Here is an 11,795-nt window from a genome sequence, read left to right on the forward strand (position 1 = left end):
GGACTTGGGGGGAATCCAAGGAAGCATTGACACCCTCATCACTATGGAAATCAAATGGAGAATATTTATAGCCAGGAAAGTGTTAGAAGGAAAGTCCATCTTGACCAAGTTGGTCATAGAAGCATGAAGATATCTTGATGTTATTGCTAATAGCAATGGATCAGGAGATAAACACTGACTTGGGTGGGTTGCAAAAGTGAGAAAAGGTTCCAGGTACTTTCCCAAGCGCAACAACGAACCCAGATGCACATAGATACTCAGTGCACATAGCACATGACTAGGTCTCTGCAGATGCCTCCTCTACCAACAGTCTGTGTAGCATAGAGAGAGAGTGTGTATAGTGCTTAGCAACTATCTCCACAAAGATCGTCAAGGGTTTCTGGTTGTGCAACTTGCCTTTTCTGTTGACAGCAATGACAGGGACTCAACTGCTCCCAACTGCAGTTCTTGTTCATCCAAAAGTAGCCACAGTATTTGGGAGTTTACAGTTTTCAATAGCAATGTGATTCAATGAGGTAGCCAGTGTTGTGATGCTTATGGAAGTTTTCTTGAGTCTCTCACTCCTGAGAAGCATTGGCCTTCATTTGCTAATACTTGGATACCTTTCTCCAAAGTGTCCTGGGTAGAGGACTGAAGATTCTTTCCATGTTCTGAGATAATGTTTGCTGCATATCCCTTCCTCTTTGAGAAAGGAGTGTCTGAAAGGTCACCACAACCTCTGTCAGGTGTAAAAGGAAGGGCATACCAATTCTGTCTGTGTTTTCTTTTCCCTGGAGAGAGTGTCCAACTTCATCAGCGTGTCAGGCCAGTGCTGTGGCCACTCCCGTTTGAGCATCTCTATCATGGTTGGATACAGAATGTCTTCAATGTGGTTCTCCTCTTCCTAAATACTCAGTATTCCATTTGTGATCAGCTCCATGACACTGGGTTGCAGAGGGACTTCCCATAGAGACATGCTGTTCCACCGAAACCTGGCAACATGCTCCAGGATCTGAAGGGCAAAAGACCATGGTGGTTTGCGTTTTTTCAGCCAACCTCAAGCCACACAGGACATGGATAGGCACCTTTCTTTAAACTCTTCACAAAACTTGAGTGCTTTCTGCTGTTGGCGCTGGGTGGAGCTGGGTTCCATCACAACTGTCCTTGCTTCCCCCAGTTTCCCACTTAGGGTGTTCATTTGCACCAACTCCATGTTGGTGCCAGGAACACCACTCTCATCCCAGAGCACAAGGCATGCACGGATCCCTTAGTAGGACCACACATTGATCCCAGGCCATGCCAGGCTGGTAATCCTCCAGCATTTCTTTTCTTTTCTTTTTTTCGGAGCTGGGGACCGAACCCAGGGCCTTGCGCTTGTTAGACAAGCGCTCTACCACTGAGCTAAATCCCCAACCTCTCCTCCAGTATTTTTTACAGGGATAGCTTTCAAGCCAGAATAACAGTATGTATTTATTTTGTTCACACATAGACAAGTTTTGTTTTGTTTCTTCTTCTTCTTCTTCTTCTTCTTCTTCTTCTTCTTCTTCTTCTTCTTCTTCTTCTTCTTCTTCTTCTTCTTCTTCTTCTTTCTTTCTTCTTCTTCTTTCTTCTTTCTTCTTCTTTTGCTTAGCATGAAATCAGACCATTTGAAGGCAGAATTGATGGTCATCTCCTCAAGAGAGAGAAGCAGACAGTGGAAAGAGGTTTTCTGGAACTTCCATTGGCTAAGAGCTAGAAAGACTGGGATTGGTCAGCTAGTAGGAGGGGTAGGATGCCAATAGATCAGAGCCCAAAACACCCAGGAGAACGTGGAGGTACTGTGAGGAGTCTCTAGCCAGAGGAATGATAACCAGATTGAAAACTAGAAAGCAACCTTAATCAGACCATTGTCTTGATTTAGTCTGTTGACCCTATTTCCACATAAGCACAGGTTCTGAGCATATATTGGGACTTTAATCTTTAGTACTGTGGGGTAAGGATCCAATTCAATCCACTGTCACGTAAAGGAATGACTACTTCAAGGTACATATGTATTACTGACAAGGGACTAGGGAATGTGACCCTGAAAGATGACAGTAGGAGGCAAAACATCCTAGCTGGGCACAGCAGCAAAGACAGGAAGACATGGGGAAGATTCCAGACCCAGGAGAAACAATAGACACTCTTGGGATCCTTACTAGTTTGCAAATAGCACATTAGATGTTATATGAACCCCTTATCTGTTAGATGCTATGTGAATAATTCCACAGTGTCATATCCCCATGTTATAGAGAAAACATGATATGAGTTAGGAAGCAACTGTCACAAAGCAAGACTGCAGTGTGGCTCCATGGTAGGGACAAGAATCCAGACCAGTGCCCCATGTCTAGTGATTTACCTAAAGCAATGGACTGAAATTACTCACAGGTGGAAGAATGTTTGGAGGATCAGACATGTTTTTAGCTGTGCCCAGTACCATTTCAAAATGACCAACACAGAGAGATATTTGAGAGAGGTCTTGGGATAGCCTTTGAATGCTCACAGCCATGGTGGCTGAGACTACGGGATTATAGTTCATTGTATAGTTGCCTTCTTTAGTCCTTATATTGGGACAAGCCCTTCTCTCATGAGCAAAGTACCTATCTGTTTCCTATGTGGTGATAAGGAAACTGTGACCTTAAGGGAATTAGGATGACCAGAAAGTCCTGACTCAGTTGCTTCTGTGCTTTGTCCATCTGTCCATCCCCATCTACCACCTCCAGAGTCCTTATAAATACTAGGTGAAAAGAATGCACCTTTCAAGCACCTCCTGGATGTTGTGGAATATGGCCTCTCTGCTTCAGGCTTTAGATGTAAAATGGTCCTCCAATCCTTATGTATTGAAGTAGGGATTTTGGGAAGTGACTGGATCATGAGGGCATTAACTTAATGGATTAATCCATCAATGATTTCATAATTGAATGGCATTATTGCAAGGTGGTGGGAAGTAGGAGGCAGGGCATGTCACTGGATGTGATGGTTGGTCTTGTCTGTCAGCTTGACGGGGCTGAGAATCACCTTGGAGATACAACCACTGGTCAAGTTTGTTTCTGAGAGCCTTCCAGAGAAGTTAACCCAGGTAGAAAAAAAATCACTTTGAATATGGGTGGTATTTTCCAGGGATTCAATAAGAAGGGAAAGGGGAAGAAGCCGGATGGTTGACAGCATTCACTTCTTTTGCTTCCTGACTGAGGACACATTATTAGCTGCCACACAGTTCAGTCAGCACAACTAGACCTGTGCCTCCCCTGCCACTATGATCATATTCCTTCAACTGGGGGCCAGAACCTTAAGCTGATTTTGTTGGGCACTCTGGTCCTGAAGTGAGGAAAGTAATTCAGAAGCTGGGTGCACCCTTGAAGGATGTACCTTTTCCCTGGCACCCCATCTTTGTGTCACCTCCTAAAGGGCAAGAAGGAAGAGCCAGGCATGATGGTGGACATGAAGAAGCCAGCTTTCCTCTGCTCTTCTCTGTTCTACTGTCTCAAGTCTTGCCTCCAGCTCACCACAATGGAACGGACTGACCACAGACCAAAAACATCAAATATGTGAGCTGGGAGAGAGAGAGAGAGACAGAGAGAGAGAGAGAGAGAGAGAGAGAGAGAGAGAGAGAGAGAGAGAGAGAGACAGAGAGACAGAGAGACAGACAGAGAGAGAGAGAGACAGAGAGACAGAGAGACAGAGAGAGACAGAGACAGAGAGAGAGACAGAGAGACAGAGAGACACACAGAGAGACACACACACAGAGAGTCAGATACAGACAGAGATAGACAGAGACAGAGACAGAGACAGAGAAAGAAGGTATGTTTCTCTACATTGTTGGGTTTATGTATTTTTGTCACGGCAATGAAAAACTACATGTAACACAAATACTGTGCTGTTTCAGCTTGTGTCCTCCCTCCTACTGTGTGTCTATGGTTATGTCAGATTTGCCCCTCAGTTTTCTCATGTAGACATTGACATACTACTTAACTCACAGGGTTGAGGTGTTGTTGACTGAGACTACAGACATGTCTGTTAGTTAATATTAGAGTGCTGGATATCTATGGGAGTTATTGAATCCGATCAGTACATTTAGGACTCTTCATAAGGTTAAGTAAGACAGTATCTACTACTCTCTCTTTCCTAGATGGAATCTTCCAGACCAGTGGTTCTCAATGTTCCTAATGCTGAGACCCTTCAATACAGTTCCTCATGTGGTAAGTCCCAACTATAAAATTATTTTCATTGCTACTTCTGTAATTTTGCAACTTTTATGAATTATAACCCAAAATATCTGTGTTTTACAATGGTCTTAGGCAACCCCTGTGAAAGGATCATTGACCCCCTAAAGGTGTAGAGACCCACAGGTTGAGAACTACTGCTATAGACTAGTCATAGCTATGGTCTATGAGCAAAATGTTCTCAACCTTCTGTTTTGTATAGTATGTGAAGGAAAGGGTGATTTTTACATTTATTTTTTTTAAATTAATACTTTAAATTTGTAATTATATATATATGTGAGAGAGAGAGAGAGAGAGAGAGAGAGAGAGAGTGTGTATGTGTATGTGTGTGTGTGTGTTTGTGTGTGTGAGAGGGGGGGGGAGGGAGAGAGACTATACATAAGTGTAGGAGTCTGAAGAGACTAGAAGAATTAACTGGAGTTACAGGTTGTGAGCTGAGCCCCCTGATGTGGGTACTGGGAACCAAACTTCAGGTCCTCTGCAAGAGCAGAAAGTACTCTTAATTACTGAACCAGCCCCAACTTTTACATTTAAACCATTGACAAGAAGAATAGTATTTAATGGCACATGGAAATAATATGAAATTCAAATCTTCATGTCCGTAAATATGGAGTGTGATTAGAATGCAGTCATGTATATTGCTTGATGCCTGTGGCGACTTCTGCCCTGGTCCTTTATTGTATGTGGTTCCTGTCACGCCAGTATAGCAAAACCAGGCGATCAGAACTTCCAGTGAACCCCAGTCCTGTGGCATCGTTGGGCTGTGTCCATGACTCTCAAATCGCTGGGCCTGTGATAAGTTCCTGCAGATCTGCCTTCTATAAGAACATCAGCCAAATCTGTTCTTCCTTAGACAGTGCTGACAGAACCCTTGAGAGAGAGAGCCCTTGTGCCCAAGGCAAAGAGAAAGGCTCACCCCTTTAGGGTAGCTGCAGCTGTCTGAGTCCAGAGCCACAAATCCCACCCTGCCTGCCACACTGGAGCTATTGAAGTTGCCTGTGTGTCAGCTGGCAGAGGGTTTTGCCTACTGACAGGTCTCCCATTTAAATATAATCACCTTTTTATATCCTCAGAGCTCTCTGAATGCCTCTCCCCACCCAGAGCTTTCCCCGATGATTGAAAAGAGCTAATCCAACAAATGGCATTATCTCCTCTGAATGGACCCCGTTTATCACCTGGACAAGCCCAGAAACTTCAACCCCAAGCTTCTCTTTGTTGTAGCAACAGGTGCTCCGGAAGGGAGTGCGGGTGGGCGGGGAAGGATGTGCTTAGCACCGGAATGGGGCAAGAAGAAGGAGGCTGTGGAATGCTCTTTAGGGGAGACCTTTAGAAGGGGAGTCAGCTTCACTTTGCCAGAACGGGCTGGAGCAGAGTCCTTGCAGCCCTCAGAGTGACAGGTGTCAGTCACACTGATCTTGCAGTGTTCTGAACCTGAACTGAGTGTTCTAGAAAGTTATTTTTTCCTGAACTATAACAAGGGAAGAAAAAAAATTTGAAGGAAGATAGATTTTATTTTGTTTTCAAATTCTTTATGTTAGTTTCTTAATTTCTTAATTAGCAACAGTTTCTTAAGTTAGTTTAGTGACCAGAAAAGAAAAAAAAATAAATAAAAAGAAAAGAAGGAGGACAAGCCCAGGCATGGTAGTGCACACCTGTAATCCCAGCACTTGGTTGGTAGGGGTATGAGGGTCAGGGGTTCAAAACCAGTCTTGGCTATGTGAGGTCTTGTCTCAAAAACAAACCGCAAAATTCCAGAAATTAAAAAAAAATTAATGAGGAGGAATGAAAAAAGGAATAGGAAAAAAGGAAGAGGGAAGGTCTAAAGAGGGGGAAAATAAATGCATGAAGGAATTTCTTTTCTCTCTCTCTCTCTCTCTTTGGTGAGGGGATTGAACCTTGGTGCATGCTAGGCAGAAGCTCTGCTGTGTCACGTGTGTGTGATCCTGCATGGCTTTCTAATTGCTTTATTTGCAATGTTCCCGCCCCCCTCATGAATCATGTTGCTTTTGAGAAAAGAACCCAAGTTATAGTAGCATGGTTACTCATTAGTAGCAGAATTGGCATAAAACCTCTGAGGCGCAAAGGGAATTGTTAGTTCCATTAACCAGACCAACAGTGAGCAGAGTAGTGACCAACGGGGGCAACTGGGGACGTAGAAGAGACGGGCGCTCGGAATCCCTGACTTCATGGTGTTTCTGTCTATTCATGCACTGGTCTTCCTGACATCTTTATCTCAGGGAAGTTCTGCCCTTGTCTCCTGGAGTTGAATCCAGGAAGTCTGGAGGAAGCATTGGCCTTCCTTGGCTCATGAGCTCATCTTGTACTCTGGGAAACAAAATTTCAGAGTTGGTTGCTTTAGTAGAATCCAACTGGCTTTGTGTGGGAGGAAGATGACCCTGGAGGACAGAGGGTGCATTTCTAGAAGTAGTTTGAGGTGTCCCAGGCAGACAGAATAAGAGACACCCATCTAAGTCTTGTTTTTTTGAACAGCCTTCCTCTCATCTTGATTCTGGGTAGAGACATACTGTGAGCCATTTTCCTTCCAGGCTACCATTCTTTGTTCAAAAATTGTCCTCAGGCTGGGATCGCCTAAAAACAGCCTTTCCCAGAGTGCACTCCCTCTTACATCCCCTATAGCTCAAGAACCTTCTTTTTGTTTTACACAAAGGCCGTCTGAATCTTAGCTTTGTTCCCCTTTTCTAGAAAGTTGTGTGCATGAATGTACAAGGCCCAGCCTTTGAGCATCCAGTTGGACGATTTCCACTACTGTGACAAAATACCCAGGAACGATCCTCTTAAAAGGCTTTGCCTTGGCTCACAGTTTCAGATGTTAGTTTATGAGTTGTTTGGCCCCATTAGTTTTGGGCTTGGGGCCATTAGCACCCTGAAGTGTTCAGGACTCAAAGAGAGGCAGAGAGGAAGGGGATGGCATGCCAAGATTGCCTTAAAGGGCTTTCAATGCCCTTATGTCTTTCCCCTAGGCCTACCTCCTAAAGATTGTTCCACCTCCATGAAGGCTCTCATGTCTGTATTAAAAGCTTGAAGACATTCTAGAGACTTAAAGGAAGGTTTTGAAAGTCTTGAACTCAGCAAAAGAACCAGGTTTTGGCTGCCCACACTTGTCCCTGTCAACAAACTTGAGTCTGTTCTGTGTCTTATAAGGGGATGTGACAATTTCAAAGAACTGATGAGAAACCAAAACCACACACACACACACACACACACACACACACACACACACACACACAAATAAACAAATATACATATGTATGCATGAAATAAAAGAAGGAAGGGACATATGAGAGGGAGGGGGTCTACAGGGAAGAGACCAGGAACAAGGGAGGGTAATAGTATATATGTGTCATGAAACAGAAGTGTTGAGTTAGCAGCAAAGCGGGGGATGAGAGAGCTGAGGGGAGATAAGGAAGAAAATGGAATGGTGGATGTGTATACACGTGTCACAACAAAACCCACTTCTTCGTTAAAGTGATTTTTCAAATGATTTTTTTTTTTTTTTTAAAAACAGGGTTTCTCTACATACTCCAAGCTGACCTTGAACTTAGAATCTTCCTGCTCTCACCTCTTGAGTGTGTTGGATTACAGGCATTCACTTCATGCCCCCTCAGTGATGGGGGTGTACTGTGCAGCCCCTTCCTCAGCACTGAGTGCTGATGCCCACTTCATTGCTAGCAGCTGGCCAGGTTGCTACTGCAGCAGCGTGTGGAGAGAAGGGGAGGGTGCGGCAGGGCTCTGCTGGTGCTCTGGGTTTCTCTCCCAAGACCCGTTCTCATGCCCAGAGCAGTCTCTCGGCTTAGCCCATGGGGCCATGGGGCTCTGATTCCAGTTTCTTTTTTCGTAGCTTTCAGGACTTCCCAGCTCTGGTCTCTTGGGGTTTGTGTGTATGTAGCCTGGGAGTATAGAGTGGGGCAAGGGCTGGGGGAGGGAGAGTTGAGTAGAGTGGGTGGTAATATTTTCCAGCTCTTTCTCTAAGTGTCTGCCTTCCCCTAATGGACACGGAAGTGAGCCAGCCACTGACTGTGCTGGCCGTGAGATTGGCTACCGCTTACATCATCTGCGCAGCCAGACTGGGGACAGGATGGGGGGAGGCGGGGAAGAAACTGAGTAGGGATTAATCCATCCCTGAGGGAATTGGTGGACAAAGGCAGTGGTGATCAGGTAACCTTTTTCCCAAGCACATGTCTTGGGGAGGTGGAGGAGAGCCAGGGAGTGACATTAGTACACGCATGGGGTACTTCTTACTTGCTTCACCATTTGCCAACATCTGAGGTCCATGGCATGCCACTCTATATAGCTCTATTCTGTTAGCTTGGCTTGGGGGTTGAGACTATATTTTGAAGAATTATCTATCTTGAGTGACATCGAGTGGCCCGACATTAGAAGCTTTCTTGGCATGTGGTCGTTGATTGCATAGATTAGGTTCTACATGAGGAATCGTCTCCATGGTTGGAGATGGTGACAGTATTCCTTTATCACGGCCCCACAGTCTAAAGAACTGTATCAAGGAAGAAGACATCTCTGATCTCAGCTTGGGGGCTTAAGTGTTCTGACAGGCTGATGGAGCACTTCGCCAGACATAGCCTTACTCCACTTACTTATTCTACCTCGTGTATGCTCACTCCTCCTACCCCAGGAGAACTTGGGCAGCCATAGGGTTTCCAGAAGGTGGAAGGCATTGTTGCTTTGGAGAACACTCTATTGCTCAAGAAAACTACAAAGCAGCTTGCATTCAGGAGATGGGAGGAAATGGTCCATCTCTCTCTCTCTCTCTCTCTCTCTCTCTCTCTCTCTCTCTCTCTGTGTGTGTGTGTGTGTGTGTGTGTGTGTGTGTGTGTGTGTGTGTGTGTGTGTGTGTGTACACTGGTGGAGGCCAGAAATTGATGGGTTTTTTTTTTTGAGATAAGATCTCAAACTAAACTTGAAGCTTAATAATTCACCTAGCATGTAGCATGGCTGGCCAGGAAGCCCCAGGGACCCTCCTGCTTCTGCCTCCACGGCGCCTTCCTGATCTTGACTTTTGAGGTGGGTGCTAGGGATGGTACTCAGGTCCTTGTGCTAATGGGGCAAGCACTTTGCTGGATGAGCCACCTCAGTTGCTCCACAACTATTTGCTGTCAGTGCCATTATCTTCATTGGGAGGCAAAACCCCTGAAAATCTCCCAAAGCAAAAAACAAAACAAAACAAAACGAAAACAGCAACAATGAAAATCCCTTGCAGCCGGCCTGACCCAGCTTTTTACCAAGTCATAGCTTCCCCTCTACTTCTCTTTTCCTCTTGGGCTCATTCCCCACTCGCCTCTTTCCCACTGTGATTTCTGAGGGATATGGATCTATGATAGTCAACAAAAAAGGTCAAAGTAGCACTTCCCACTATTCCATTGCTAATGAGAAAAAAAAAATCAATCTGTTCCTCTTACTTTGTGCTGGGCCCCACAGATACATCATCATTCACCCTTGTAATCCTTGTTCAATCCTGGGCACGGGGTGGGTGGTCAATCGGTTCCTGAAAATATTGTACCTAAATATCAGAAGGAACTGTAGATTCGATGGGGCTCTATTGGGTGTCATCTTGGGGAGGTGTCATAAAGCTCAGGGGATTGACCCTGGACTAGGATGGATGTATTCAAAGGACCGCTCCGTTCTGACTCTGTCATTTCAGAACTAAGTTACTGGGCGGAGTTTCAAGGGCAGCTTGGATTCAAACCCATTGAATCCACTGGCCTTCATGTCCCATCCTAAGTGCTGTGTTTTGCTTTCTCGGCAACTGGCAGTGAAGTAGAACTCGATGAGGGAGACTTAGAAAAGGAGCAAATAATGACTAATAAGCCAAGGGAATCTAGTCTATCAAATTATGCTAAATGACCTAATTACACAGCAGGGAAGAAAATGAGAGGGGTAGGGAGGTGGAAGATAGAGAAACCACTCAAGCAGAGAGGTCAAAATAGATATACCTTTATTAATAGGGAAAGTCCTGTTACTTACCCCTTCCCTCTACTCAACGAATTGTGGTTTTCATTTTTTTTGTTTTTTTCTTTCAGAAAATCTGAGAGGGAGAGCAATGGCTAATGACTCCTACACCTACAGATGTTTCAGCAGCCTCTGTTGTCTGGTCTTTCAGATTCGTTTGTTTGTTTGCTTTTGGAGACAGGGTTTCTCTTTGGAGTCCTGGCTGTCCTGGAACTTGCTGTGTAGATCAGGCTGGCCTCAAACTTGCTGAATACTTGGATTAAGGGCATGTATCACCATGCCTGGCCCGTCTGATTCGTCTGTATCTGCCTCGTAAGGACATCAATGGCGCCAGCTGCTGAACCCAGGATGCCAAGATACATAACCTAATTTTATTTAGTCATCGGCCAAGTTCTTCTGGAGCTGAGAGGTGCTCAACGATAGCTGGAGGAGCTCTCCCTCTATTCCCTGAGTCAGATGCCCTGGTGAGAAGGGACAGTCTCTGAAATGTGTGGAGAATCCAGGCTTTGCAGCGGCTTGTATATGCAGATTTTTGGATGTATGTGTGTGCACACTTAGTGTGTGTCTACAGGCAACATTGTGCCATGAACTTGGCTGTACTTCCTCCACGAAGGAGATGGGATCTTGGCCTTGGCAGTGAGCGGGTGTACGTGTGGACTTGAGTCACAGTAGGCTCAGAATCTGGGCTCAAGCATCTGAAGGCCTGTCACCTGCAAGGCTCATTATAGAAGGGGCCAGGTGCTTGGAGTGTGCCCAAAGCCATACTGACTGCGCTGTCATGAGTTTGAATAGTATTCCTGTGAGAGCTATAAATAACCACTCTGAGTCCAAAGCCAGGGCTTTAGAAAGCCATCCTTAAATGCACAGTGCTTTACAGTCCCTGCTGTCCCTTCCCTGGGTGACTCAGCTCTCTAGCCCAGTAGGCCCAGCCTGATCCAGTAACCTTCAGGCTTGGCTAAAAAAGGATAGAGCTAAAGCTGGTCTCAAGAACCCCAGTGATCCCATCATCCAGTTACCATGTGAGGTTTTGCTACTTTTTTTTTGCCCCTGTTCCCTAGCTGAGACATGGATGAACAGGTCCTGTACCAAGCGGCAAGGGCGCAGACGTTCTTAATTGGTTGATTCTCGGAAGCCTATTCTATGCATTTGGGATCACAAAAGGTTCTCCCATCCTCAGAATGGATGGGCTCAGATCCCATTCCCTCTAATCTCCAGTGTCCTGCAGCCACAGCACTCAGTCTTGGGAATGGAAATCCCAGGATAAGGTCCTGCTAAAAGTATGTTTTCCCCGTCACTCTCAGATGTTTGGGCCAGTAGGAGAAGTAGAAATGAAGATAATTTTCACTTTGGCTTAAGAAATGACTACCTGAGGTCTGGAGAGATGGCCTAGTGGTTAAAAGTACGAGCTGTTCTTCCAAAGAATCCAGGTTTGATTCTCAGCAGACTACAACAGTGTATAACTACAGTTCTAGGGGATCTGACTCTCTCTGGCCTTCGTGAGTACCAGGCATGTATGTGACTCGCAGACATATAAGCAGACAAAACAACCATGTGCATAGAATAAATAATTAAAAAAAAAAGCACCCACGT

The 11,795-nt window shown here is 45.2% G+C and overlaps 1 pseudogene; it reads right to left on the bottom strand.

The window, feature by feature from the left end:
• Window positions 1–277: 277 nt before the first annotated feature.
• LOC116898539 lies at window positions 278–1,192 on the bottom strand (annotated as a pseudogene).
• Between the last annotated feature and the right edge of the window lie 10,603 nt (window positions 1,193–11,795).

Source organism: Rattus rattus, chromosome 4, assembly GCF_011064425.1.
Source record: "Rattus rattus isolate New Zealand chromosome 4, Rrattus_CSIRO_v1, whole genome shotgun sequence".
NCBI classification, from domain to species: Eukaryota; Metazoa; Chordata; class Mammalia; order Rodentia; family Muridae; genus Rattus; species Rattus rattus.